We start from the raw sequence: 15,790 nt of genomic DNA, 5'->3' as shown, positions 1-15,790 counted from the left end.
GGAAGGTATCCTAACCATAAGGAAGTGGTAATATTAACCCAAACCACATGTTATCCTAACTGTATAAGTCCTTATTTTAACCCATATTGCGATCTTGTCTCACATCTAACCAAGTATTTTTTTGTTTTACTTGAACCTAATCTTCAATGTTAACCATAGCGTTGTCACATTATAGTCTATGTTTTATTTGCTCTATTTACTGCAAAATGCATGTTTATGACCCCTGGCAAGCACCAATATATTTTACATTTATTTTGTATAATAAAGGCAGAAGGGAAGGATCAAATTTAATACAAATGTGAAGTTCAAAAATATCTTTCCTGTTCTCCCAAAAATTACAATTATATAATTTTCTCCGACTACTCTGACCCCCACCCTCTGCTCCCTCAATAACTTTCATGCAGTCCCTAAGAAAGGCAGTGTCAGCCTGGCAGTGTAGCGTAGCAATGATAAAGAAAAACAACAACAAATCTGACCTGGAAAAACAAGCAGCACAGCTGTTCTGGTGCTGTTGGCTGCAGAAAAACACCTGCGAGTCACAAGCAAACTTTTTCAGTCATTAATTGCAGAGCAGATATTACGTTGGATCTAGAGATCTTGATCATAGAATAGTTCAGCAGATGTGATATTGATTATTTGATTCCTGTGATTGTATTTGTATCAGAGAATACTGGAGGAGTCCTGGGAATAACATGCCAGCCCGTCAGCTGACCACTGCCACTACACATAATATGATTGGATATCAGCATGTGGAAGATAAGATTGGATAAGATAAGACAAACTTCAATGTCGAGGGAAATTTGCCTTTGGCAGAAGTGCTACACAGAGCTGCAATCAAACAATACATGACAATACAATACATAGTCAAAATACTACATAACCAACAACATAATGTTGGTGCACTTGTGCAAAAAAGTGCTGCACCCTGGATTCACACGATGCATTAAATGATCAATAAATACATGGCTCTCAAGGCAATGCAGATGGATGTACGGGCTGACCGAAAATGACAGGATGACTGAGAAGAGTAAAAATGCAGGAGAGTGGGAAGGAAAAAGATCAAGTTAGACAGTGAAAGTCTCTGTCCATTCTTCTGTGTTGTGATGAATGTTTGACAGGTTTTTTCTCAGAGCAAAGATTGATTGATTTTGATCTTTGTCATTGCTCACTCAGTAACATTGGCCAGTTTGTCAAGGAGCAGGGAGACTGTTTTCTGTTTGTGGCTATTCTTATATCTACCATGTTACTTATGAAACCAGTCAAAGGTAGTGCTAGTATTCAGAATCTTCTCTTACTTTAAAGTAAATAATACTATACAAGTAGAAATCTCAGATTCAAAATATCACTTTAGTAAAAGTATATAAGTACTTTAACCCCTGTTAATGATACAACTATGTTTATTATTGATTTATTATAAGCAGTATCTTAGTGTTCACAGGTTTGTATGTAAATATGTAAGGTAACTGGTAAGTATAACTATTTGGTGAAGTAAAAATTACAATAAATGATATACAATTTTTATTATGAAGTATAGCAGTAAATGGAAATACTCAAGTAAAGTACAGGTACTTTTTTTATGCAGCCTCAGATAAACATCTGATGACAGCTACTTGGACAAAATGCGTTTTAAAAAGTGTATTTCTAGACAGAGGGCTGTCTGTCCTCTCACTTTTAGCATTTTGTCTTTTAATTTCCAAGAGAAAGAACAGTTTAATCTTATGTCCAGCAGAGGGCTACATATTTGTTTTTATTTGATGTTAGAGAGAGATTAAGTAGATGCATTACTTTACACTCGAAACTCAACATGTATTTAAGCATACAAGGAATTTGATTCCAGTTTTCAGTAGTTATAAATATACTCAGTGCCAAGACTACAGGATTACTTGTATTTTTTTAATAGTAAAATTACTGTGAGTAATATTTAAATTACATGGATAAGAAGAAAATTTGACAAAATATGCCTTCACATCATTTTTGAAATTTTATATTAAGTTAGGATTTGGCTTTTTCAGTTAGAAAAGAGGAGGCACAGTAAAGATATACAGTAGCAATCCCCACTGTAAGTATCACCATGTTCTCAAAAGTCATTCAGTTAAACAAGCAGTCATCTTTTTGTCCCTCTGAGGCTAACACTGGCCTTGTTTGTCATTCTGCATCTGTATGTTTTCATTTTCATTTTCATGTCAGAAAAAATGAAAAATGTCAGAATAAGCAACTTTCTGTAGTGTCAAGGTGTCAGAAAATGTGGATTTATAACAGTTGATGTTTAAAGTATATAAAAACTTGTCTTATGCAAACCACAGTTGATACATTTCCACTATTGCTCAATAGCATTTTGCAGATACTGACAAAAGTGGATCATATGATGCAGAAGTAGTTAAAACCATGACTACCCACTCTGCAAGTGGCTGGTCAGATATTCATTCCAAATCAAGTGGATTTCCCCCACACAGTTTACATCTCACTCACTACTATAAACTATAAACACCCACAGCCAGAAAAGCATCATTTCTACTTAGTCTGCAGACATAAACACATTTATTTTACCATAAATGGCAAATTTTCTGACGCACCTAGTATTATTATTTTTCCGTTCTGACGTTCAAAGTAAAGTGTACAAAGAGTAAAAACAACAGTCATTCGGATGATTGCCGCCCACTGTTAACTGGCTCAAAGTATTGCATAGTGTCCTGTGATTGCTTGTATATTAAAAAAAAAAGATGTTAAATCTAATCCTACTTTTACGATTAACATCTGTTTGGCTCATTTTCTTTCTTTGAAAGCTAGATGAAAAGGACAAGGAGAGGAAAAGGACACAGATCCCTTTCCAAAACATGCATCACCCTATAGAAACAGCTCATGTTACAGCTCTTGTTTCTATACCAGTAAATACAGCATTATTTGGTGGTCCACATGTTTTCTGCCAGGAACATTTGACAGACAGACCTGTGCACAGCATCAAAACGGGGGCTTGAATGTTACTCCCAAGAAATGGATTTGTGTTCCATGGCTGGCTGGATTAGTGGTATCACACAGTGCTCGTAGAAGCTGCATTAGTGGTTTCAGGCAAGAGCCGAGGCCTGTGGCCACTCCCACTGTCAAATCCTGGGGTTGGTTTGTCTGTCTCTTATGAGGTCTCACTCACTCTCCCCTCAATGGCCTGATTCAACTAGACAGCTGTGAAAACAATATATAAACTAAACAAGGAGCTGTGTCTCATTGTCTCAGATCTGTGAGGAGTTATGAAAGACGGCACGTGGGTGGAATCAGCACAGAGTAATGAAGCTTGCAGACTGGAAAAAAATGTTAAGGGACAGGCAGGAGACAGGAAATGAGCTGAGTATTTTCGAAGAGAAGCATGAGCCGTGCCGCCCCCTTGTCCAGACATTTGTAACATACCCCATTACACACCACTGAGACATAACTAACAGGAGCAGACACTGCTTTCATTATTACTCAATGACCTCTCAGTTTGCTATGATGAATTTCTTTAAATTACTTTGTTTACTACATCAGTTTATGTAATGCCAAGGATTCGGAGTCAGATTTAAAAAGAGTAACGCAGGATAAAAGTTTAAATCATACATATTAGGCTCAAGTGATAAAACTGTTGATCTGTCCAGTAAATGTTATGTTTGGAAAAAGGCATAGTCATATAACTCCCCAAAAAACAAAACATATTTTCTCTCTCATACCATAGCCATGCTGACAATTATGGTTGTATCTACAAAGGTTTTGGGATAACCACCAATTAGACTTCTGTCGCCACCCCGTAGAGCTGAATAGAATTGTTTGTGGTGTTCAAATTACTGGAAAATAACATTTGAAATTACTTACTGGAGCTTGTCTTCCCAAAAACAAAGTCTTGGTTATTAACATGAACCACAGACCTTACTGTCAATGGTTACTATTACTGCCAACACACTTTCTCTTTTCTTTTTACCCTCAGTAAAAAAATGTTTCAAAACTATCCACAATAAAAAAAGAGACATGCTGTCCCATTTTATTTTAAGTTTAGTTTGCACATGACTTTAGATGGCAGACAGTCAAAAACAATTCAGCACAGTCACTGTTTGCATTGGCATTAGTTTATCATTGTTACCAAATTGTTAGTAAAAAACCCAGGAGAGCATGGGCTAAAAAAAGTTATCTATGAGAGGCAACACTGCAAAAAACCCAGTATTAAATAAAACTTTTTCCAGAGAGACATTTCTCAGGGAAAGACAGTATATATTGTTAAATAAACAGTTTGTTCCAGTAATTTCATTGCAATAATAGTGCAGCATGAGTACTTAAGTGCAAAAACAATGATTTGTAGCAGCTGTTCTTTTTCTTTCTTTCCTTCTTTCTTTCTTTTTTATTTTGGCTCTTTAAAACTGTTTTATATCAAGCCTGTTAGAATGACTGACAACCAACAAATTCTGCAGGAAAATAGTAGTTTCAGCGCATTAATTATACTTCAAATTATGCACATTTTTAAAAGGTAACCTCTCAGTTATTAAAAAAAGTAAATATTTGAGTACAAAAAATACCACAGAGACAGCTTTCTGTTTTAATGTTGTGGTCATTGATTAAGGGTTTATAGAAATGTGGGATATAGGTTGTGGATCAATTGCTCTTCAAATACAGCTACAGTTGACATCAAGGATGTCATGCCATAAAGTTCAAGTTACGCCAAGTCTTGTCAAAATACATGTAGTCTCCAGGTCTACAATACAAAAATAAAAAGCAGTACATAATCAGAAGATAATTAAGAATGAAAATGATGAGCAAACCACAGCTTACTGGAAGGAGAGGAGTCCATGCATGTGCAGGCCTGATAAAATTTTTTATCAAACAGTAGAAATAAACCTGTAAGTACAAGCACTCTGTGGTAGTTCAATTTGTAGGAGCGACAAGAGGGATATCCATTGAACCAACTTCAAGCCAAAACCAGGAAAATGTATGTTGTTGATATTTAGAATAATATTTTGATATCAGCTCTGGCCATTAGAGGACTGCTACCTTTTATTTTCTAAAAAGTTGTTACATAACTACTTTTGATCTATTGTTTGCATATCCAATTTCCAGGTTCCTAGAAAATGTTATGAATTTTTGTTTTGTTTTTACAATAAGGTCAATGCAATAAAGTATGCACGGTACACAGACCATTCAATCATACTAGTGAATAAAAACATCCATCACATAAGACATCTGCTTTTGATTCTTATCTCAAGAAACAAGGAAAAGGTGGATAAGAAAAGGCGGAAACAATCTATCCATTGCAACACCAGAAAGTCCCATTATGTTGCTGTTATTAGACTGTAAGACGTACTAACCATTATGACATGCTATGAGAAAAATGAATAGTAGGGTAGAGACTGGCGCCAGCAAATTCTGTCCGAATGCTGATTTGTTCCCACTTACTGGAGGTCACACTGAGGTCAACAGCTGCCATTCATATTATTATTAAGACTCCTGAATATTTAGTAAATGCCTTATGTGTAATACCAGTTACAGTTTTAATACTTCACAGAACAACTTGAAGGAGACCTCAAGTGTCTCTGAGCATAGGACCAACAGGAAGTGGTGAAATGCATCATTGCAACATCATTTCAGGAAGATAATCTTATTATAGTGACCACTTACTTCCTCTTTATGATGCATTTATTGTGCATTGATCATATGGATGTGACACACCAGATTGGTTTTAACACATTATTGACTGCCCTTAAAGCATTTTGTCTATTTTAATCAATGCTAACTTGAAAATGGCCTTTGGCTTAGAGTAAGCTCAGACAATTTAAGTGTACTGTGAGATCTTAATGTCTCTCAAATTGCCATGTGATGTTCATCCAAATGCAGTCTGAGGGCAATATGGGCGAGTATAGGAAGAGATTGGAGGGTCAGTATTGACATCATATAGGGCAAGGCAAGCCAAGTTTATTTGTATAGTACAATATGTCGTTAAGTATAGTATTTCAACAACAAGACAATTCAAAGTGCTTCACATACAACATTTAAAGCATTAAGACAAAGAGCAAAAGAAACAACTAAAATGAATTTAAATGGACACATTTTTCCAAATCCTGATGAGACATAAGTCTTTTGATCCTTAAAACGTTCTTCAGGTGATAATAGGCTGACTTTGTGATTCTCATAATGTCGCTGTTGAAATTCAGGTCTGAGACCATGACTACACCAAGATTCCTGGTTTGGTTTGTTTACTTTAGCATTACCGATTGAAGCTGAACTCTGACTTTTAATAGTTCTTCCCCAGCTATAAACACAATTACTTCAGTTCTGTCTTTGTTTAAATGAGGAAAAGTCTGGCATTTCAAATCACTCATTTGTTCAAAGCACTTACTCAATGTCTGTACTTGACCATTGTCCCTTGGTGATATGGTTATGTAAATGTGTGTGTTTTCTACATAATTATGGCCACATATTTTGTTGTTTTCCATAATCTGAGCAAGTAGATGTTGAACAGAAGAGAAGCCCAGAATGGAGTGACTTGCTTGTTTTGTTTCTTTGGACAGTGAACCAATTATGAACTTTCCAATCCATCTTTCCTACTCATAAAATAACGCATTGCCAAAGTCAGAAGAGGATTAATAGTCACAACAGCTACGAACACCACCAACCTTGTAGGAGTACGTCACATACTCAAGCACAGTTAATACAGAAACCTGTAGGAAAGAAGGCACACTCAGAAGGTGATAGTGCGAAACTGCGACAATGATTCAATCAGATCAGGAGTTCAGCTTAATGCATGTTTAATACGAGCTCGGTCCACGTCTTACATGCATCAGACAATGATAAAATCTTAACAGAGTTACAGCTCTTATATTGGTCCATACATTGACTCTAAAATAGTACAATGTCCATCTTGGGTAACATGGGTATTCTCTGGTGGGACTTGAACCGAACGTTATTCTGGTCATTATCAATCATTCTTTGACATGCTTGTTCAACATGCTGGAGCATGGTTAAAAATACATCCTAACAGAAGGGACAAAAAAAAACATCATAACGTCAAACTTCCAATGGAATAAAAACAGTATTGCATTAAAAATATGCAAGATTGGTGGGGAGCATTTATTTTTATTTTTTTTTTAGTTTATTTTTATTTCGATCAGCAAAAAAAAATATAAATAAAACCACAAAAAAGAAAGCAGTAACACATCCCTCTAACAACAGGGCTGCAGGGCTGATCGAAAGGGTCAGGGCTGAAGCTACAAGCTTATTAATGCCCTAACCTTTAAACCATACATGTAAATATACGTATATACATTACCTATACATAAACAAACAAGCATACATGCCATCTACACACATATACATACACCTACATGTACATACTCAGCAAATATCAAGCAAAATAAATATTTAACATTAATCCCAAAAATCATTCCCCACTGTCAAGACTGTATCTTTCCAAAATGAATTTTTTTAACTTATTTTTAAATTGCACCAGATTTTTACTTTTTTTGATCTCATCAGTTAACTTGTTCCACAGCTTCACCCCACAGACAGATACACACATGCTTTTCAGAGTAGTGTGAACAATTGGTTGTTTAAAATTCCATCTCCCTCTTAGATCGTATCCCCCTTCTCTATCACTAAAGTTTTTTTGTATATGGCCAGGAAGTAATTTATGATGTGCTTTATACAGAATTTGTGCAGTTTTGAACTCTACTAGATCCCAAAATTTCAGTGTCTGTGATTTTATGAACATTGCATTGGTGTGATCATAATAACCTGCTTTGTTCACTATTCTTATTGCTCTCTTTTGCATATTGTATATTGGCTGTAGGTTGCTTCTGTAGGTGTTTCCCCATACTTCAACACAATAAGTCAGATATGGTAACACAAGTGTACAATACAGTGTTTGTAATGATTTATTATTTAATATATACCTTGTTTTGCAGAGAATATATATTCTAATATATTTGATATGTGGTTTCCAGCTAAAGTTATGGTCGACAATTACTCCTAAAAATGTGCTCTCATTTACTCTTTCCAGTTTAACACTATCAATCATTAATTCAATCAAAGTATTCAGTTGTTTATTCGTATTCCCAAACACCATGAATTTGTTTTTTTTTATATTTAATGATAATTTATTTGCATCGAACCACAACTTTAGCTTCCCCAATTCTGCTGCGGCAGTCTCTAACAGATGCTGAAGATTCTCACCTTTACAAAAAATATTTGTATCATCAGCAAACATTACATATTTAAATATTTTGGAAACATTGCATATGTCATTTATGTACAATACGAAAAGTTTTGGTCCCAAAATCGACCCCTGTGGTACCCCACAAGTGATACTTAAAAGAGACAATTTTGTATCCTGCACCTGCACAAACTGTTTTCTGTTTTCAATGTAACTTCTTAACCACTGTAGCCCTACCCCTCTGATCCCATACCTTTCCAGTTTTTGTATTAGGATATCATGATTAATTGTGTTGAACGCTTTTTTCAAATCGATAAAAACACCTACCGCATAATTATTATTGTCAATTGAGCTCGTTAACTCTTCTACTAGATTCATTAAGGCCATGGAAGTTGATCTGTTCGATCTGAAGCCGTACTGATCATCTATAAGCAGCCCATGTTTTTCAATGAAGTTGTCCAACCTTGCGAAAAAGAGTTTCTCCAGAATTTTAGAAAACTGGGAGAGCAGAGAAACTGGCCTATAGTTAGTAAAAATGTTTTTCTCTCCTGCTTTATATAGTGGTATCACTTTGGCAGTTTTCATATTACAGGGAAAGTCACCCAGGTTGAATGACAAATTGCAGATATAAGTTAAGGGATCTACAATAGTGTCTATTGTTAGCTTTATCAGAGTCATATCTAAACCGTTCCAGTCCAAAGATGTTTTGTTCTTAAAATTGTGAACAACATTAATAATTTCATTTTTATCTGTCTCTCTCAAAAAGATTGTGGCTGGATTCCTATCTCCATTGAATTTTTCAGCACCTCCCCCTTGAGGAGGATGTATTTCCTTTGCCAATTGGGGCCCCACATTCACAAAGAAATTGTTAAAGCCATCTACCAAATGGCTTTAACCACTCATTTTGTGTGGAGGTATTGTTGAAACGATGTACTATGATCCACAAAGGCATATACCAAAACAATGAGTCTGGAGGCTTATCAGTTGGCAAAACAATGCACAGAGATCGGAAATGAGATTGGATCGCTATGTGATCTAAAAAAAGACTCAAAAGACTGTGATTTTATAATGAGGACAAAAGGGGTGTGTTCGATATGTTTTGGTACCCTGAACTAATCAGTTGTGTTAAGTGTAATGCACCTTGCTGCGTATACTAATTTTTTACTATACAAATTGTACTCTTTAAAGAAAACTGCTTTAATTAGGGCGCGAGCGGCGACTGCAAGTCGCCTGGCGAAAGCCCTATTGAAATTGTAATGTTTATTATTATTATTATTATTATTATTATTATTAGGGCCCGAGCACTGACAAGTCAGTGAGGGACCTATTGCTTTTGCCAGGATTCTTATTATTATTATTAGGGCCCGAGCACTGACAAGTCAGTGAGGGACCTATTGTAATTGCCGGAATTATTATTATTATTATTATTATTCAAGAGACGCATAATGAATTGCATTTTTCGTGGCCTGAACATGCATGAAAACTCATGAAATTCTGCACACACGTCGCAGCTGGTGTAAATTTATTTAATTCAACGTGATTGGACGCAAGCGTGGTAAGGGGACTCGCTAGCGCCCCCTAACGTCGGGTCATGTGTCCAAAAATACTCTCGGATCAGCATGAAATTTAAGTATGTTACAGCTGTCATCGGATCATGTAGATATTAATTTTGTGGAAGTTTTTTACCAAACAGGAAGTTGTGCACGCGGCGTGGCGTGCAGCGATTTTCATTTTTCGAATACCGCTTTGAAGACTTTATGATGTTCACAGAATCATGAAACCTACCACGTAGGTTTCAAATCATGAGCTCTTTCATCTGATACCACATTTGCCCAATATTTTGCCCCAACAGCTCAGTAGCGCCCCCTAATGCCTTTTCCCACCTAGGATGTACTGACAAGCTCTCAAACTCACCAAATTGGACACACTTGTCAAGACTCACGAATATTATTTTTTGGTATAACCGCAACCTTTTAAGTGTCAAAATGACTCTACAGCGCCCCCTAGAACATTACAAGTTGAAGCCCCGCCTTCTACATGCACGTACATGAACGAAATTTAGGATTCATATATATCATGACCAGACGCACAAAAAAGCCTCTTTGACCCATACCCTAAGTCCAACAGGAAGTCGGCCATCTTGGATCACAGGTGAATTTTTGCCGCCATTTTCCCCATTTCCAGCCCTCGTACTATAACGCACTCCTCCTGCAGTTTTAACTGCAGTGACTTCAGATTAGAACTGTATCATCCTCAGACCTTGATGATGTAAACTTGATAACAGATTTTCCCTACGTTATACCAGGTGGGCGTGGCAGTCGTTTGTTTGTATAAACAAACAACTCCTTATAACTCCTCAATACTTTGTCGGATGTTTATACATGCAGTGCGTAAAATGTCACACCTGTTCAAGCCGTTTCAATTTCAACATCATTGGGGGTGGATGTGGCAAGGGGTCTCCATAGCGCCCCCTAACAGCAGGTCATGTGACCACAAACTTTGTCTGATCTTCGTGAAATTTACAGGACTCATAGCACTCCTGGGTAAACCCCCAAATTATTTTTTTCAAAATTTTCGCTCTTACAGGAAGTGAGTTATTGTGCATTTCCTGCGTCAATTTTCCATTTTTCCCTCTGCCTTTAGAGGACTTTCCCGTCTTCACAGAATCACCAAATTGTACACATACGTCAACAGTCACACATATTGCCTACTGACAAAGTTTGGGATTTTTAAGTGAGAAAATGACTCCACAGCGCCCCCTGGAAGATTTCAAAGTTTAACCATTATATGAATACCTTATCCCCTTTCATTTCTGGTCTTGGTCTGCCATCTAGTGGAGACATTAACCCCCCTTCACACAATGTTCCATTGAAGCAGCAGGAGCAAAGACCTTTACATGGCTGCTGTCAATGCCCTGCGACTGCGACAAGCACTGACGTTCCTGCGTAAGAAGACCTCTACCTGCGCGCCCTCCGACTGCGCCACAGTCCGACGTGCGTGGATATGCGAGGGCCCTTCGACACTGCTTGCAGTTTTAATTCACGTTCTTATGCCGTGTAATGAATCGCATTTTTGGCGGCTTGAACATAAATGAAAACTCATGAAATTCTGCACAAACGTCGCAACTGGTGAAAATTTATTTAATTTAATGTGATTGGACGCAAGCGTGGTAAGGGGACTCGCTAGCGCCCCCTAACGTCGGGTCATGTGACCACAAATCCTCTCGGATCGGCATGAAATTTAAATATGTTACAGCTCTCATTGGATCATTGGGAAATTAATTTTGTGGAATTTTTTTACCAAACAGGAAGTCGCCCACGCGGCGTGGCGTGCACCGATTTTCATTTTTCGAACACCGCTTTGAGGACTTTATGATGTTCACAGAATCATGAAACCTGCCACGTAGGTTTCAAATCATGAGCTCTTTCATCTGATACCACATTTGCCCAATATTTTGCCCCAACAGCTCAGTAGCGCCCCCTAATGCCTTTTCCCACTTAGCATGTACTGACAAGCTCTAAAACTCACCAAATTGGACACACTCATCAAGACTCACAAATATTATTTTTTGGTATAACCGCAACCTTTTAAGTGGCAAAATGACTCTACAGCGCCCCCTAGAACATTAAAAGTTGAAGCCCTGCCTTCTACATGCACGTACATGAACGAAATTTAGGATTCATATATATCATGACCAGACGCACAAAAAAGCCTCTTGGACACATACCCTAAGTCCAACAGGAAGTCGGCCATCTTGGATCACAGGTGCATTTTTGCCGCCATTTTCCCCATTTCCAGGCCTTGCACTTTAACGAACTCCTCCTGCAGTTTTGACTCCACAGACTTCAGATTGGAACTGTATCATCCTCAGACCTTGATGATGTAAACTTGACGACAGATTTTTCCTACGTTATACCAGGTGGGCGTGGCAGTCATTTCTTTGTATAAACAAACAACTCCTTATAACTCCTCCACACATTGTCGGATGTTTATACATGCACTGCGTAAAATGTCACACCTGGTGACGCCGTTTCAATTTCAACATCATTGGGGGTGGATGTGGCAAGGGGTCTCCATAGCGCCCCCTAACAGCAGGTCATGTGACCACAAACTTTGTCTGATCTTCGTGAAATTTACAGGTCTCATAGCACTCATGGGTAAACCCTCAAATTATTTTTTTCAAATTTTTCGCTCTAACAGGAAGTCAGTTATTGTGCATTTCCTGCGTCAATTTTCCGTTTTTCCCTCTGCGTTTAGAGGACTTTCCCATCTTCACAGAATCACCAAATTGCCCACATAGGTTCACACTCAGGCGCACTTTAATTTGAGACCATAACTGCCTCTGGGCGTGGCACAACAGCTCAATAGCGCCCCCTAATGCCTTTATCCATTTTGTACATTTTCACAAACTCCTACACTCACCAAATTGTACACATACGTCAACAGTCACACATATTGACTACTGACAAAGTTTGGGATTTTTAAGTGAGAAGATGACTCCACAGCGCCCCCTGGAAGATTTCAAAGTTTAAGCCCCGCCTTCCACATTGACATAGAAAAATGAAATCGACAAGGCCTATGTATTATGTCCAGACGCACAAAAAAGCCTCTTGGACCCATACCCTAAGTCCAACAGGAAGTCGGCCATCCAGGCTAAAATGTTCAATCTGGATAATTTTTATTATTATTATAGTTGTACGCCTTTTTGACAGCCTAAACATGCCCCAAAACTCACCAAAACCTGCAATCATGTCCGATGCGGAGAAAACTTTGATATTTTAAGGAGCGGGGAAATGGCCGACGCAAAAATTGATTAATAGCGCCCCCTAGAAAATTTAAAAATTCAAGCCCCTCCACTCAGATTGACGTAGACAAACCAAATTCGGGAAACACATGTATCGTGTAAAGACGCACAAAAAAGCCTCTTGGACCCATAGCCTAAGTCCAACAGGAAGTCGGCCATCCAGGCAAAATGCTCAATCTTGATGCTTTTTTGACCCTTCACCCACATTCCTTTGTGCTGAGAAGTCACCCAGACTCATTTGTGGTCTTAGTTTGCCATCTAGTGGAGACATTAACCCCATCACACAATGTTCACTTAAAGGCACAGGAGCAAAGACATCTACATGCCAGTTTTGACAGCCCTGCGACTGCCGCACGCACCGACGTGCACGTACGGCGTTACAGTTGGGGGGAAACAGGGGGGGTGCGAGGGCCCTTCGACACTGCTTGCAGTTTTAATTATTATTATTATTATTATTCCGACATTTCGTGCCCCAATTTCGCCCCTTTCCCAAATGCGAAAATACTTTTGCACGGACGTCCGGCCTCATCCGAAATTCGATATTTTTGGGTGGTCGCACATGGTCGACGCAGAATGGCGGAATAGCGCCCCCTACAAAGTCCAAAAATGCCCATAGGGAATTTTGCTAACTTTGTCCTATGCTCACAAAATTCGGTACACATATGTATTATACCCACATATGCAAAAAAGCCTCTTGACCTCATGACCTCAACCCAACAGGAAGTCGGCCATTTTGGTTTTGATTTTTCCCGCCTAAAATTAACTCCTCCCACAGCGTTCGCCCGATCAAGTTCAAATTAGGTACGCAACATCTCCAGACCTAGCTGAGCTTAAGTTGTGCTCTGCGCATCCGTAGGTCAAAGGGCGTGTCTGCCAGGGCTCAACTAACTTTGGCGTGCTCGCCATGTACATACAAGTGGCTCTCATGCCCACATACTTCATCCAATCAGCTTCAAACTTGCTGGACATGATGATGGCTCCGCCCTGAAAGTCCCGATATATTAACTTCCCACGTAACTCATAGCGCCCCCCGGTGGTAACAGGAAGTGAACTTAAATTCATGAAAAATACATAGTTGACCCCATCAACTTCATTCCACTTCTAAAACATGCAGAACTAGTTGGTGAAGCTACATTATGAAGACTGTGAAGCTACGAGTAATGGCGTCCGTGTGCAACGCGGCGACCATCAATTCCTCGCCATGAAAATACGTTTGGCTTTTTGATGGCTTTATTGAACTTTATTGAAATCATCATGAAAATTGGTACACAGGTCCAGGGTGCCGACCTCAACGTCTCCATTCGCTCATAGGCGATCTCACTCGTGTCGCCCCCTAGTGGAAACAGGAAGTGCCATATTTTACATCATCATTGTGCGATTTCCACAAAACTTCACATGTGTAATCACTGTCCCACCCTGAACGCAACCGCTTGCGTTTTGTTACACTCTACTGCCCCCTGGTGGATGAACCATCAACCTCTCATAACTCCTCCATGCTTTGTCCAATTCACTCCAAACTTCACATGACTGATGAGTGGCCGCCCTGAACACACCAGACCACACCAGACCATATGTGTAACTACCTGTGACTGCCCCCTACTGGATGAACGAAACATTGCATTTTTGGCCTCCTTCCAGGTTTTTTCTCACTTTCTGCTTCACGCCACAGCCCCGCCATGCCTCAGGCCCCGCGGTGGCATGGGTGAGCGAGGGCCCGCCATCGCCGCTTGCGGCTTTAATTTAATTTATGCTAGATGTGCCGCGTTCACAGATTTTGTCTCTTTATAATCACGACTTCCCTCTTTTGTCCCATCATAATTACTACAGCAGTTAGAAAGTGTCTGTCACTTCAAGGTACACACATCATTTTGGGGTACTTGCTGAAATGACTAATTGTACAATTTTTTTCTTGGGAGGGTAGTGTTAATGCTCCTATCTCTACAAGACATGTAAGTAAGTTGTTCTCCTCCCTGCCATGCGGTGTGTACAAGGCTACAAGGTAACAGACCCCAATGCAGACAACCAGGTAGACAAGAACAAATTATGGATTTAAAAAAAGAAATGATGAAATAGGTTTATATTCAGTAAATAGCAAGCCCAAACAGAAGTAGCCAGCAATCCACTTATAAACAGGAAAGAGTCAGGGAAAAGGGTACAGGCCAGCAGGCAGGAGCAGATACAGATCCGGATCATAGACTGTATAAAGATGGACGTAACAAGATTTCATGACACCAAATAATTTTTTTTCCATTTTGAAACAAATAAAGTTGTTTTTTTTTTCCTTTTTTCCATTTATGGAATTAGGGGATTGTTCGATGACACCTGGACCGTACTTCTGCATTGGTTTCAATCTCAAGTTATGGTAGTTGACATTTTGACCAGGTGGAAGTGACAGGAACTCAAAGTCATGTTACAATGATGATCTGGAAACTAATGGGGAAAAGGCTGGTTATGACTGACAGGACTGAAAGTTCCCTAAATGCAGGCACCTGAGGGAAGTTTGAATAACGATCAAACTAAAGGCAAGGCAAGGCAAGGCAAGGCAAGGCAAGGCAGTTTTATTTATATAGCGCATTTCATACACAGTGGCAACTCAATGTGCTTTACATAAAAGAAACATTTAACAGAAACAATTAAAAAACATGGAATTTGAGAAATAAAAATAAAACCCAATCATCCAACACATACATACAGTACAGAAACATAGAAAGAGAGAGAAATAAAATACTATAATAGAGCATTAAAAATAAGATTGCAGCATAGAATAATGATTTGCTTTAAAATCATTAAAAGGACATAGAGTGCAAATGAAAGATTAAAATTTAAAG

This window comes from Scomber scombrus, chromosome 19 (assembly GCF_963691925.1).
Source record: "Scomber scombrus chromosome 19, fScoSco1.1, whole genome shotgun sequence".
In the NCBI taxonomy this organism is placed as follows: Eukaryota; Metazoa; Chordata; class Actinopteri; order Scombriformes; family Scombridae; genus Scomber; species Scomber scombrus.
Note: the sequence above shows the minus strand (reverse complement) of the source record.